Source organism: Citrus sinensis, chromosome 2, assembly GCF_022201045.2.
Source record: "Citrus sinensis cultivar Valencia sweet orange chromosome 2, DVS_A1.0, whole genome shotgun sequence".
Lineage (NCBI taxonomy): Eukaryota > Viridiplantae > Streptophyta > Magnoliopsida > Sapindales > Rutaceae > Citrus > Citrus sinensis.
In genome coordinates, this window is record NC_068557.1 from 3,428,895 (window position 1) to 3,445,083 (window position 16,189).

Sequence of the window (16,189 nt, forward strand, 5' to 3'; positions counted from 1 at the left end):
TGAATTATACTTTTATTAATTTGAACATCAATAATTAATTGAAAAACATTATAATTAGATGAGATTAATGTTTAATAAAATCCATCATCAAAAATGAAGAAGTCCTAATTAATGACTTTCATTTTTTGATCCTTCCAATGAGTGCACATATAGCCGTGGAAAAGAAGCTTAAGTATATAGTCTGCAATTTTACAAAACTGGCGACAAATTAATGCACCAACTAGACTCCAAAACAAGATGACGAGTCACTTTTAGTAACAAGACTTGATACTGTAATTCTAAAAGTATAATATTTATTATTACAATTTTTTGTTAAAAGTGTTGTATTTAATTAGATTCCCCTGTTTTGGTGTGAGTTAAAGAGATGGCTACGATAAGTTTTTTACTCTTGTAAGGGGGACTTGAATAAAGTGCTCATCATCATTGGCTTTGACAAAGAAAGACTTGTCCTATATATCCCCCTTAATTTGAACAATCTTTCTTCAGCAACTTCCAACATTTTTTTATCCTTGCCATGGGTTTCATAGCCGTGGAAAAGAAATTAAAGCAGTTTCGAATTTTATTAAATTGGCCACAAATTCATGCAACTTTCAACCTTTTTTATGCTTTCCATTGGTTTCATCGCGTGGAAAAGAAGTTGAAATAGTTTGAATTTTTTTTTAGTTGGCCTCAAACTCATGACCTACTAAATTCCAAACAATATCATGAGGCTCTCAATAACAAGACCTGGAGCGCGCTCTAAGTCTAAATGAACTATAATTAATTAAGACTATTCCGTCTTAATTTCAAAAGGTAGTATTGATCAAGCTTTTGAAATTACTATTACATGTTGATGCGAGATTCTGGTTGCCTCTCTACCAAGACCAGGACCTCTGCTCGACCAACTCTATCACGACCAAGATCTCTCCTCGTAAGGTTTCTTCTCCAGAAGTTCTTGCGTACACAGAAGCAGGTCAGAGTACGCCGGTTGTTTTCCCGGCGTAAACCCTCCGACGCTCAAGTCAGATATGAAGGTTCTGGGAATGTTCGCCACGAATCTTATGGCTTCTCTCTAGTTTCTCTTCTTTAGAGCTTTCTTTTTCTCTCTTATAATGTCAAATTTACTAACCCCTTTACCTTTGTTGGCTACCTTTTTAGAGGTTCTCCTGAATCCAGGCCTTCCCCTCATTTGCGCTCGTTATCCTCCCACCTCTCGGACGTGGATGCTCCATTTCTGTAATCGTGGGTGGTTGCGTAGCGTTAGTGCCTTGATTCTCGGATTGCAGAGCCCGCCTCACCAATTGTCGTTGACCGGGTCTCCTCGACTAAAACCTTTAGCAGGAATGCTCCATGTTATAGCAGGAGCCCAGCCTCGTGGATGGCATACTCGTGGATGAGCATAATATTCCTGCTCCTGTTCCTCGGCTACCAGATATCTGCTCATCATGTCTGGTCTCGTCGACGTACTTCTCCCAAACATTACACATATTAATTTGTAGTCTGAATAATTAATATTACACATATTACACATATTAACAACTTGCTTAACAAACTGAAACAGAGTCAAAACAGGGGAGGAAAAATTAATTGTTTTTTTTAATGACTAACAATGATCTAGCTCGCTGTTACATGAGCATATATGACAAATAACTTACATCTCACTAAAGTATCTTTTTACATGAAAAAATTACTATCAAAATGGTTACTAATTGGATACAGCTTCAGCTTTAGTCTGGTTTGTGGAAATTGAAAAATGCTCCAACTTGGAGGGCAGCAGTTCGAACCCCCACAATGCATTGTGGGGGTATTGCCTTCCTCAATTAAATTTGAGTGAAAGCAGTCTTCTCTCTTACCCAAGAGTGAGGAGTAGACATCCCTCGAATATTTGAGAGGGTTAAAAATCTGGGCAGTGCTCCATTAGCATTGATGTAAGTTGGTCTCAGTCATAGTCTGATTTGTAAATATCAGTTATATTCTCATGTAATATGAGTTGTAGTCTGAGCAATTGTCTCATGTAATCAAAAAAAAAAAGTCTACTTTATATGTAAATAAAGGGGATGATCAATAAAGATAGCCCATCACTGTTCAATTACTTTCGAGCATGTCAATTGTTTCATGAAGAGAAACTTCGATTGCCTCTAAGGGTCTAGTCAAGTGATTTATAAGTAATTTTATTTGATTAATCACTTGAGTTTGAATTTAATAAATATGAGAGAATAATATTTTAATTGAAATCCCCTCATCCAAAATTTTTTTTTTTCCTAAAAAGAAATTAGCACTTTGCCATATATGAGTAAAAATTTTCATTTCGTGGAAACAAAAATAATTAATTTTGTGCAAAACGGAACCAAACTGCTGTTAAACTTAAAATCAGTCTCAACGGTAATGGCCATCATTCCCCGTCAAACACGTCGTCAAATTCCAAAGCAAGACTTGGTACTGTAACCAATAAGCATTATGTTATTAATTAATTACACACCATTCAACTTGTATAAATAGTCATATCTCTCTTCTTGCGATTTCATTAACCGGCAAAGGGAGGAAAAAAAATGGGTTATTTGACTCAGCCTTATCAACTTGTGATTTGCCTCCAGTTATTGCTCTTGTATTCTCAGTGTTCAGCAATAATTTGGTTAATTGTACCAGTTTAATGTTTATGGATGTTGGGAATAACAACTTGAGCAGCCCAATTCGACAACTTCTTAGAAACTCAACACTTATTAGGGTCTTGGATATGAGAATGAACGAATTTGAGGCAGCATCCCTCAAGTGTTTGCAAAGAGTTGTGACTTGAGAAGTCTAAAAACCTTAATGGCAATCAATTAGAAGGACCATTGTCTCCATCTTTGATTAACAGTCAAATTTCAAAGTTTTTGATATTGGGAATAATCATGTTAATAATACATTTCCTCATTGGTTAGAAATTCTTCATGAATTGAAAGTGTTTATATTACGATCTAACCAATTTCGGATCCAATTGGTGATAGCAAAATAAGAGAAAAGGGAACTCTTGTTTTGGTACCCCGAAATCGTTAGATCGTAATATAAGCACTTGCAATTTATAAAGAATTTCTCATAAAAAATAAAAGTATCAACATACTTATTCCCAAAATCAAAAACTTCCAATTGCTGACAGTTAACCAAAGATGAAGGCAATGATCCTCCCAATTGATTACCATTAATTTAAGACTTATCAAATCACATCTGTTTGTAAACATTCGAGGGATGCGGCCATTGAATTTGTTCATTATCATATTCGAGATCTTAATAAGTATTGAGTTTCCAAGACATTGTGGAATTGGGCTGCTCAAGTTGTTATTTCCAAAATTAATAAACATCAAACCGATACAATTAAGCAAATATGGTGGTAATGGTCCCTCCAAGTGATTGTTATTCAGCTAAGCATACAAATTGTAGCCTTCTTCGCATATGTTTGTGGGATTCTACCATGAATATTCTTCATTCTAACATCTAAATACCCTAGTGTAAAATTTCGTAGACACTGTGGAATTTTTCCCATTGAAGATATTATTCGACATAGATATGGGAAATGGGTCGGGTTGTATGTGCAAGTATGTTTTAGTAGGGTATGTGGCATGGTGTGCACACAAACAAACTGAATTGGGCTGAGAATTTTAAGCACATGGTCCTTAAAATCACGTCCTTCTCTATATACAACAATGGAAAATATCAAATAATCCTGAATCAATTAATTTCAGCAATAATGATGTAGGAGGCGATATGGGCTTAATTTGGGTGTACATCTTCTATTTTGTAAGTTGAATTTGAATGTGTAATATTACTGTTCTGAAACTCACAATAAGATAATTGATTAGGTGTAAAAAGAAGATGGATTGAATAATTGAAGTAACTTAGGTCCAAAATCTCTGAACTTATATGATCCTCGTTCAAATGGCCCACTGCGTGCCACGTCAACATGTGAAAACTCATCCACATCTCCAGCCTCAATATTCTTGCGACGTCATCACTCAACAGGTTCCCACTGACGATAATTTGGACAAGAAAAACATTTGAATTAATAGCCTTCACTCTTCACAGAGAAACCAAAATGGCGCGAGCTTTGCTTCATTTGAATAGCACGGCCACGGCCATACTATTAATAGCCTTCACTCAGTTTCAAATGAAGAACCAAAACGCCCGCGTTTTGATACTTCAAGGTACGGGTCGGGTCGGTGGATCCACTGCCGTTGTTCTCTCGAAGCTCTGCCCCGACCTTCAGATTGTTGTTGGCTCTCGAAAGAGGTGAAATCATTAATACCCATTTTATTTCTTCTGTTTCGTTTCCGCAAAAATGCAAGAAATAAAGGAGGGAAATTTTTCGAGCTTTGTTATTTTCTGTTATTTTTACGTTTACTATGTTTCTTTGGTTATTTTAAAACTTAAATTCAAGGTGATGTCTAATGGTAAACTGCAATGCTTTTACATCTTTCTTAAAGCACATTCCTAAACAGTCACTCAACTACAAGTGATTATCATGTCCCGCAGTTGTAGATTAAGGCTCAATTTGGTAGTGCCATTGTGCGGTCGTAGCATTTCAAGACACGTCTAATTTTAAAAGAGAGCTGCTGTGAAATGAGAGCTTTAGTTATGAAATATATGTTTATAGTGTTTGGTAAATGTTACTTTTTAATAATAATTTTGAGAAAAATAGTAAACCTTATACAAGTCAGGTAATTGTGGGTAAAATCGCTTTAATTTTTAAATTGCAGTTGCAAGTGTTTACCAAATACTTTAGAATTGTGATTAGATGGCAGTAAAAAAAGAGAACCTAAACAGTCCATAATAATATTGCCAATGACGCAAAACTTGTAATTCTTCTCTTTTTGGTTTTCCTAAACACTCGAAAGGCAATAATGTCTGTTTTTGTTGATTGATATGCTCTGACTACGGTATGTTATTGTTTTAGAATGTTGTCAAACATGCTAGTTCTTGGATGGAACTATGGAGACATGGAGTTGTGAATTCAAATAGCTATGGCTGGAATGTTTCCTAATTTAGAGTGTTGCTGAGAAAATTTTGCATACCAGCAGGGAAAGGTGCTGCAACGGTGGCTACACTTGCAAAGAATTCTGAATTTGCGGAAGTTAATTCTGACAATGAAGGCTCACTATTAATGGCTTTTAGAGGTGCGATCGTTCGTCTCAGACTAGATATGTATTCTGTTGTTCCACATCAATAATTCTTTTTCATCCAGATTTTTCTTTTTTTGGGATAACAAACTGACTTTTAGTCTGGAGTTGAAGTAGAGGAATTTTTTAGAAGCAGAAATTCCGTTATTAGACAATATTTTAATGATGCTTTATTCTGTATGTGAAATGCTGTAACTTTGCTTCTGCTGATGTGGATCTTGTGGTTCATGCAGCAGGGCCTTTTCAACAGGCACCGAAATGCACTGTAATGGAAGCTGCCATAGAGACCAAGGTAAGGAAAGGTAAATGTTGTGTTTGATTATCTCTTTTCCAAGTCCAGTTTTTATGTTTTATATATGTGATGATTGAAGCATGTATACAACTTTGCTATGTAACCGAGATGTCATCTTATGTGTTCTTTTTTTGTCTCCCAGCAGACAGCATACATTGATGTTTGTGACGATACAAGCTACTCTCAGCCTGCTAAGTCCTTCAAGGATAAAGCAATGGCTGCAAACATTCCAGCCATAACTTCAGGAGGAATCTATACAGTAGTGAGCAATGGTGCTTTTATGAACATTCTTGTCCTGCAATCTGTACTAGAAGTGCAGAAAATTAAATATATGATTGAGTGAAGAATATGGATAGAGCACAAATTCTATAATTGAAACATGTACAGTCTGCAAATTCTTGCTTTAGAGCTAAAACATCATTGTTGGTGATGCTTGGATACATGATTATTATTGCCACTGGAAGACCATAGTGTTTTGTATGGGATGATTGGACGGAAGCATCTGCTGCTCCAAGCTATTAGTTTGTCTTAATGTTGATTGCCCGCTGATTTTTATATATTCTGAACTGCTATTTGAATTGTATATTAATGTGATGTGTTCTTTCTACAGTAATTTTAGACTCATGGAAGGTAGCATTGGAAGCGAAGCAATCCTCCTGGTGCAAAACTTGCCTTGCTTTATTTCCATATCTTTAGAATATTTTACCACTTATATTTTATTGGTAATTAAATTTATAAAAATTTTGAGGGTAAAAATGACTTGAAAATTATTGATGTAGGAAATGGCCTGGGCTAACTTTGATTTAGTGCATCTTTGGGCTATGAATGTTGAATTTGGGCGTATGTTATATTGCTTGGAAGCCTGTAACAAGACGAAATACATTCATTGTCATTGTCCTTGTTTCCCATGAGATTATTGCCAAATTTCAATGTTTTGGGACTGAATATCGCATTTCCCCTAAGCAATAATTTATGAAATGACCTTGCACTTGTTTAAATTGTATGAAGCCTGTTTATTATCTCTCTTTGAAAATATTTTTATTGATTGTTGGATATTGAGAGATCCAGTCAGATGCGATAGGCCACATGTCACCTGATTATAGATTGATGTTTAATAAATTGGCCAATTATCAAGTAAAACATGGCCTATCATGCACAATAACGTGCACGATGATGCGCATCTGATCATTCTTTTTGGATATCAATTGATCTAAGCCTACACATATTTACAGTAGACTACAAAGTGAATGGAAGGTCTATTCTAAGTCAACTTGCTTAATAAACTAAAACATAATCAAAACAGAGGAGGGAAAATGAACAGTGTGTCTATGTATGTCTAACTAGACTTTGGACCCTACGGATCTAGTCCACTAACTTTCTAATAACTTTATTTGATTCGCCATTTGATCACAAGGGAGGTATGTGTTAGAACATGTATATGAATCCCGTCTATTCCTCTACCTTCTATAAAACAAAAATAATAATAAGTAGAGTCTAGGTGGAGCCACATTACCATATACGATAGACAATTAACATTTCTCTTATCTACATATCGTTTCAGCTCTAATTTGGACTGGTTGGTGGAAATTGGAAAAACTGGAAAATGCTGCTTTTGAATAATCAAAGTCTACTATAGACGCCAAGAAAGGAAACGAGTAAAATACAAACATCGTCTATCAATGTTTATGCTTAATGTAACGTTGCGTGTTGGCTGTATTAATAGAAATCCTCCTCATCTGCCAATAGGCTCGTAGTCCGTTAACAGCACTCACGCTCTCAAATCTTGAGAGCAATTAATTCGTGGGACTCACTTTTTTCTGTCAATATAAATAGAGCATATGTCCCTAAAAAATTTACGAAATTATCCATCCGACTTTTAAATTTACGAAATTACTCATTGCCCTTGACTATCCATCTAACTTTTACGAAATTATACCATTTCAGGACCCAAAATTGCATTTGAATTTATTTTAAACTATAGACATTGAGAAACTTCTAAGAATTGGAGTTTTCCATGTAAATCTTCTGTTGTGTGATTGATGAATTCTCTATTTAATTTTTCTGTTAATTTGTTGTTTGACAAATTGCATGGAGTGATTTTAGAGGGAAGCTCAATTTCCTAACAGAATCTTACTTAGGGAGGGGAAAAAATGTGAGTCTAGCTGGCTGTTACATCTCTTTTCACATACATAAATAAATATCAACATTGTTATTAATTAGATACAGTTTCGGCTTTGGTACTGGTTTCTGAAAATTGGAAAAACTGGAAAAATGGTCCTTTTGAAGAATCAAAGTCCACTTTAAATAATAATCCCCATCAATATTTAATGCTTGTTATTGACTCTCAACCAGCGGCTGCTTTCAGAAAGAAAGACTTCAATTGTCCCCAAGGGTCGAAAAGTATTACATGATTGATTAGGTTCCCCCCTTTACTTCCACTTCATGGTAATTTCTCTTCTTGTGATTTCATCAGGGAAAAAAAAGGGAAAAAAGAAAAGAAAAAAAAATGGGTTATATCACTCAGCCTCATCAACTTTTGATTTGCCTCCAGTTATTGATCTTGTATTAACGAGTCTATATATCATTCAATTAACTAAACACACTTTGGAGAACATACAACTGAAATCATTTTCACCCAATGACCTAGCAAAAAGCTACTATTCAGCATAGAGATTACACCCATATATGGTAAACAATTAAGAGTAAATGGAAGGTCTAACAACTAATTGAAATTTTACAAAACTAGCGACAAATGCACCAATAAATTAGACTCCAGAACAAGATTATGAGGAAAAAAGTAGAGAAGTTACGAAAGTTAGAGATAATAGGTAATAATCCAATTAGAAAAGATAATTAAAAATATATAAATTGGAAATAATTAATCCAGACAAAACAATAAAAACACAAGACTTAGCTTATAATTTAGAAGATAGAAATGAAGAGTTGGTGCTCGAACTCTAAATGTGTTATATTTAATTAGATTCCCCTCTAGTGCTGTGAGTAAAAGAGATGGACAGAAAAAGTTATTTTAACTTATAAGGTGGACTTGACTAAAGTGTTCATTAATGACATGACGTTGAGAAGGAAAGACTTATTCTCTACATACCTCTTAATTTGGGCAATCGTATATCAATAATTTTCAATTTTTTTGATTCATCCCATGGGTTTCATTATCATAGCCGTGGAAAAAAAGTTGAAGTTGTTTGGAGTTTTGCAAAATTGGCCACAAATTCATGCATCGACTAGATTCCAAAACAATATCAGGAGGCTCAGTATAACAAAGGACTTGGTGCATGCTCTAAAAGTCCAAATGAATTATAACTAAGTAGATTATTTCATCATCAAATCAAGACTTGGGACAATAGAAGTAAATATCTAAATGGTTATTAATTGGATACAGCTTCAGCTTTTGGACTGGTTTGTGGAAATTGAAAAAATTTGAAAAGTGTTCCTCTTGAAGAATCAAAGTCTACTTTATACCTGAATAAAGGGGATGTCAATAAAGATAATCCATCAATGTTCAGTTACATTCGAGCGTGTTGACTACTTTCAGGATGAAAGACTTCTATTGTCCCAAGGAGTTTAATCCACTGACCAACATGAGATTCCAAATCAAGACTTGGTTCCCTAAGTCAAGAAGTATCGAGAGGTCCACACGCATTTCCGTGAGACCTCGCTGAGTTTTGCTAAGTCCATACACACAGCTGCAAAACTCAATACAATCATGCAAGTGATTGTTTATACAACTTTCAAATGAAATCAATACAATCATGCAAGTGAAATCAATACATACTGAATAGCTTACCTCAGAATCTTCACCTACTTACGCGAGAATGTTTAGAACCTTTGAGGATGCAAGGCCAGTTACACTCCCCTTATGAACAAATTCAGTGGCAGCCTTCCTCAAACGTTTGCAAAAAGTTGTGTTTTGACAAGTCTTAACTTTAATCGCAATCGTTTGCAAGGACCGATGCCTCCATCTTTGGTTAACTGTCGGCATTATAAGCTGGTTTATGTATTGTTCATGGAGTAGATAACTAACTGATATGTTTCATATTCTAACTGTTGATTTACAAAAATCACAGCCCTGATTAAATTCAAATTATGCTTATAATCAGCATCTATAGTCTATAGAGAGAAAGAAAATGAGGGTCATATATAAGAAATCACTGATAGGATGTGTTCTCTTGATCAGGAATTTTAGACTTTTGGAAGCTAGTAGTGGAAGTCAAATATTCTCCAGGTACCAAAATATGTTTTGCTTTCATTTCCATTGCATAAGAACATGATACCACACGCTTACATTTTGATGGTTAACTTGATCAAAATTTTCAGGAAAAAAAAGTATTTTAAAAATAATTTTGATGTAGGAAATGATTTGGGATGACATTCATTTGGTGCCATTTAGGCCACATTTTTTCAATTGGGCGTATGGTATATACTTTTTCAAAGCTGGTAACAAGATGAACAATGTTGCCCATTTGCCTTTGACTCTGATGTCCGTGGGGCATTAACAAAATTGTACCATTTCAGGACTCTAAATAGCATTTGAAGTTAGTTCAGATTCCAGCACTTCGGGAAACTTCTAAGATTTGTACTTTACTACTTTTATTTTCATAACCAATACTTATGTTACTTCTGTCCGTTTGTACTTTTAATTAATTTCAGTTTAAACCTTAACCTTCTCCCAATTTGTTTTCGGCTTAGCAGAGCATATTAACAGCCTAAATAGACGAAATTATATATCATTCAATTAACTAAAACACTTATTTGGCGAACATTCAACTGAAAGAATTTTCAACAATATTAGCCACTAGTTTTTTAACTTCTCGGAGAGGAAGTTGCTGCTTTCAATAAATTAAAGATAGTCATTTCACAGGCTGCTTATTTGAATTGGTAAACTAAGATACGTATTATGCCTAACCATTACAAACATAGTCTATCAATGTTTTGGCTGTATTAATAGAAATCCTCCGCACTCATGCTCTCAAATCTTGAGAGCAATTAATTCGTGGGACTCACATTTTTCTGTCAGTATAATTAGATATGGGTAGATTTTTTCTACTAATATAAATAGAGTATATATCCCTAACAAATTTACTAAATTATCCATCTGACTTTTAGGAAATTATACCATTTCAGGGCCCAAAATTTCATTTGAATTTATTTTAAATTACAGTCCTGAGGAAACTTCTAAGATTTGTACTTTTATTTTCATAACAAAATCTTAAGCTACTTCCATTTGTTGCGTTTTTAATTAATTTCAGTTTACACCTTAAACTTCTCTGAATTTCTTTTTTTTTTTTCAGCTTAGGAGAGCATATTAACGCCTACATAAAAGAAGCTATGTACCATTATAAATAGAGTAATATTAGTACAAAATTAATTCAAACTAGAGAAAAATAGAAAGCTCAATGTTGACTTAGGAAAAGGGTTTAAGATCTATATTGAGTATTGATCAAGCAATTTCAGCATAGAGATTACACACATAAATAGTAAACAATTAAGAGTAAATGGAAGGTCTAGCATCTAATTGGAATTTTACCAAACTAGCGACAAATGCACCAATAAACTAGACTCCAGAACAAGATTACGAGGAAAAAAGTAGAAAGTTAGAAAAATTAGAGATAATAGGTAATAATCCAATTAGAAAAGATAATAAAGAAGTATATAAATTAGAAATAATTAACCTAAATATAACAACAAAGACACAAGACTTAGCTCATAATTTAGAAGATAGAGGTGAAGACTTGGTGCTCTGACTCTAAATGTGTTCTATTTAATTAGATTCCCCTCTAGTGGTGTGATTAAAAGAGATGGATAGAAAAGGTTATTTTGACTTATGAGGTGGACTTGACTAAAGTATTCATTAATGACATGACGTTGAGAAGGAAAGACTTATTCTCTACATACCTTTTAATTTGGGCAATCCTACATCAGTAACTTTCAACTTTTTTTTATTCTTCCCATGGGTTTCATTATCATAGCCGTGGATAAAAACTTGAAGTTGTTTGGAGTTTTGCAAAATTGGCCACAAATTCATGCATCAACTAGATTCCAAAACAATATCATGAGGCTCAGTATAACAAAGGACTTGGTGCGTGCTCTAAAAGTCCAAATGAATTATAATTAATTAGATTATTTCATCCTCAATTTTAAATGTTAGTATTGATCAATCTTATAAGTAGATTACACATATTAACTTGCAGTTAACAAATTAAGAAGTTAATGGATGGTCGAACAACCTGCTTAACAAATCGAAACAAAGGAGGGAAAAATATGAGTCTAGCTGGCTGTTACATCTCTTTTTACATACATAAATAAATATCAAAATTATTAATAATTGGATGCAGCTTCAGCTTTGGTACTGGTTTGTGAAAATTGGAAAAACTGGAAAATTGATAGCTCTTTCTCCTTTTGAAGAATCAAAGTCTACTTTAAATAATAATCCCCATCAATATTTAATGCTTCTTATTGACTTTCAACCAGCGGCCGCTTTCAGAAAGAAAGACTTCAATCGAAAAGTAAATAGATTCCCTCCTTTACTTCCACTTCATGAGTTACAACTAACCATTTCACTTCTATATATGTTAATTTCTCTTCTTGTGATTTCATCAGGAGAAAAAAAGGAAAAAAAGAACAGAAAAGAAAAGAAAATGGGATATATCGCTCAGCCTTATCAACTTTTGATTTGCCTCCAGTTATTGTTCTTGTATTAACGTGGCTGTATATCATGCAATTAACTAAGCACGTTTTGGAGAACATACAACTGAAATCATTTTCATATCGCAATGTTGATCTCTGGGCTAATCAAGCATTTACCTTTCCTAATACAATTTATCACAAAACGATTATCCATCTTCATATTTGAGGTTCAGTAGTAAGAAAGAGCAGGCACCTTCCAAATGTATGCACCTTTTTTAGTTTATCCCACAAAACTTTATCACAAAACAATGGCCTTTTCATACTTTCGGTTACTGCTCAATCCCTTTACAAAAAAAGTATGCACATTTACAAGGGATAGAAGATTTTAGTTTGACTTTGATATGACCATAAATACTATTGAAATTAGAAACTTTATAAGTTCACAAAATAAATATTGTAAATTTAAGGGAGCTAGATCATAAGCTTTAGAAATAAATAGATTCAATTTTAGTTTATACCTTTATCAGGTAATCCAATTTTCCAATTTTCAAACCAACATTTAGTTTTAATTTTTTTATTAAATTTCTTTAGAAAATACTCAACTAAATACTATTTATAGTTAAATATTAGTTTCAATGAACACTTTCATAGATGATTTTGTAAGCAATTTATTTGGTTAGTTAACGGTTGTAATATTTGATAATGAGAATAACTAATTTTAAAAAATTCTAATGGTTAGCGTATTAAAAGTGTGTTTGGAACATAGCATTGCATGGTATTATAATGCTATTCACATTAATTTATTGCTAACCTATGTTTGGTAATATTAGAAGCTACATTGTGGTGCATAAAACACTATTATTGAAACACTAGGGCCAGTTTTTCATTTAACTACAAACTTACTTCTATTGAAACCCATAAAACAATTTTTATATTAATTAATTATATCACGTCTTCAACTATTATTAAATTCTTATTCAAGTTCATTATTTAAGTGGTAAATGTGTTATCTAAATAATCTCATGTAATGTATTAAACAAATAATTTGAGGAACAAAGTTCATTATGTCTCCTCTTATTAGATGTATCTTTAATTTGTTATTAAAAAAATCTCTCATATTCAATTAAAAAAATAAATTCAGTCACCAAAAGAAAAAAAAAAAAAGGTTGTTATCTTCGCGGCTGAACGGGGCTAAAAAAGAACGAAAGCTCGAAACAGAGCTCAATTTCAAACGCCAGCATTTTGGTGCAGCCATTGCTCAAGAGTTTTTTTGATTTTATATGCCACAATACTTGCCTAATTTCCAAATATATCCCCTCCCTTCCATTTATTCACTTATATGACAAATTCACCCGCATAAAGATTGAAATACTCACATTTGTGAATTACAAGTTGCACAATTTTTATTTTATTTTGTACACAACATCGCTCACTGGCACCGCCGAGGCCTGCAGTGATCAATTTCGTCGTCATCATCATCATTGGCTACACTCTAATTACTAACATAAGCACAGTTCAATATCAAGTTCATTTACCTGTTCTTTACCATCTCCAAAATTTTCCTCTCATTTTTATTTCACTTTCTCAACTTCAAAATTCGCCTGCATAAAGATTTCTGATTTGGAATTGAAATTGTAGCTCTATACCTCTTGATCCCTCCAAAGAGTTTCGCGGCTGTGGAAAATGTAGAAGTACTAGTTTGAAATTTTATAAATTTATTCAAAAAAACCACAGTCCAATAGATTCCAAAACTAAATTATAAGGCTAAGCAATAAGACTTGGTGCTCAAAGTCTAAAAGTATTACAAAGACTTGGTGCCTCCCTTAAATTCACTTCATACTTGCACATCATTTTTCTTCTACATATAGTCATATCTGTTCTTGTGATTTCATTGAGAAAAAAGATAATATGGACTATTTAACTCATCCTTTTCAACTTTTGATCTGCATCCGGTTATTGCTCTTTTATTTTCAGTTTTCTGCAAATTAATTAGCAACATACGAGTAATATACTCTAATTTGGACACAGCTTGCTTCTTCTAGATAATTAAACATGGAATTGGACACAGCTTCTGCTGATTCCTTTTGGACGGGGTTTGTGGAATAGAAAAAAATATTTGTTCCTTGTAAGAGGGACTTGACTAAAGCCCTCATTAATTATTAATGTGATTTGAGAAAGAAAGACTTGTTCTGTGTATACCTATTAATTTGGGCAATTTTACATCAGTAACTTTCAACTTTTTGATCACTCCATTTGTTTCATAACTGTGGAAAAGAAATTCAAGTAGTTTGGAATTTTACAAAACAATACCGTGAGGCTCAGTATAACAAAATTAACCCGATTTGGTGCATGCTCTAAGTCTAAATGAATTATAATTAATTAACACTATTCCTTCCGATGCCTAACAATTATAAATAGAGTAACATTAGAACAAAATTATTTCAAACTAGAGAAAAAGATAACATATTAATAGAGCCTAACTGTGGAATGCTCAATGTTGATTTGGGGTAAGGGTTTGAGATCTATATTGAGTATTGATCAAGTAATGACAAACGCATTTATACTAAACAATTAAGAGTAAATGGAAAGTCTAACAAGTAATTGGAATTTTACAAAACTGACGACAAATGCACCAATAAACTAGACTTCAGAACAAGATTATGAGGAAAAAAGTAGAAAAGTTAGAAAAATTAGAGATAAGAGGTAATAATCCAATTAGAAAAGATAATTAAAAAATACATAAATTAGAAATAATTAATTCAGACATAACAATAAAAACAGAAGACTTAGCTTATATTTTAGAATATATAAATGAAGACTTGATTCTCTTACTCTAAAGGTGTCTATGTAATTAGACTCTCTTCTAGTGGTGTGAGTAAAAGAGATGGGTAGAAAAGTTATTTTAAGTTATAAGGTGGACTTGAGTAAAGTGTTCATTAATGACATGACGTTGAGAAAGAAAGACTTATTCTATATGTAACTCTTAATTTGGGCAATCGTACGTCAATAATTTCAACTTTTTTTATCCCTCCCACAGGTTTCATTATCTTAGCTGTGGAAAAAAGGTTGAAGTTGTTTGGAGTTTTGCAAAATTGGCCACAAATACATGCACCAACTAGATTCCGCAACAATATAATGAGGCTCAGTATACAAAAGGCTTGGTGCATGCTCTAAAAGTCCAAATGAATTATAATTAATTACACATATTAATTTGTAGTAAACTAATTAAGAAGTAAATGGATGGTCTAACAACCTGCTTAACAGATCGAAACAGAATCAAAACAGAGGAGGGAAAATGGATTGAGTTTGTGTATTCGACAAATTAAGCCTACTTTTTACATACATTAATTGGATATAGCTTCAGCTTTGGTACTGGTTTGTGAAAATTGGAAAAACTGGAAAATGCTCCTTTTGAAGAATCAAAGTCTACTTTAAACAATAATCTCCATCAACATTTAATGCTTGTTATTGGCTTTCAACCAGCGGCCGCTTTCAGAAAGGAAGACTTCAATTGTCCCCAAGGGTCGAGGTGGTCATAAATTACAACAAACCATTTCACTTCTATATATAGTAATTTCTCTCCTCGTGATTTCATCAGGAGAAAAAAAGGAAAGACAAGAAAAGAAAATGGGTTATATCACTCAACCTCATCAACTTTGGATTTGCCTCCAGTTATTGTTCTTGTATTAACGAGGCTATGTATCATTCAATTAACTAAACACATTTTGTTGAACATACACAACTGAAATTTAGTTTTTAATTCATAAGCTTTACAAATAAGTAGATTCAATTTTAGTTTGTACCTTTATCAGGTAATCCAATTTTCCAATTTTCAAACCAAAATTTAGTTTTTAATTTTTTGATTAAATTTCTTTAGAAAATACTCAACTAAATACTGTTTATAGTTAAGTATTAATTTGAATGAACATCATATATGATTGTGTAAGCAATTTATTTGGTTAATTAATGGTTGTAATCTTTAAAAATGAGAATTACTAATTTTAAAAAATTCCAATGGTTACTGTATTAAAAGTATGTTTGGAACATAGGAATGCATAGTATTATAATACTATTCACATTAATTTATTGCTAACCTATGTTTGGTAATTTTAGAAGCCACATT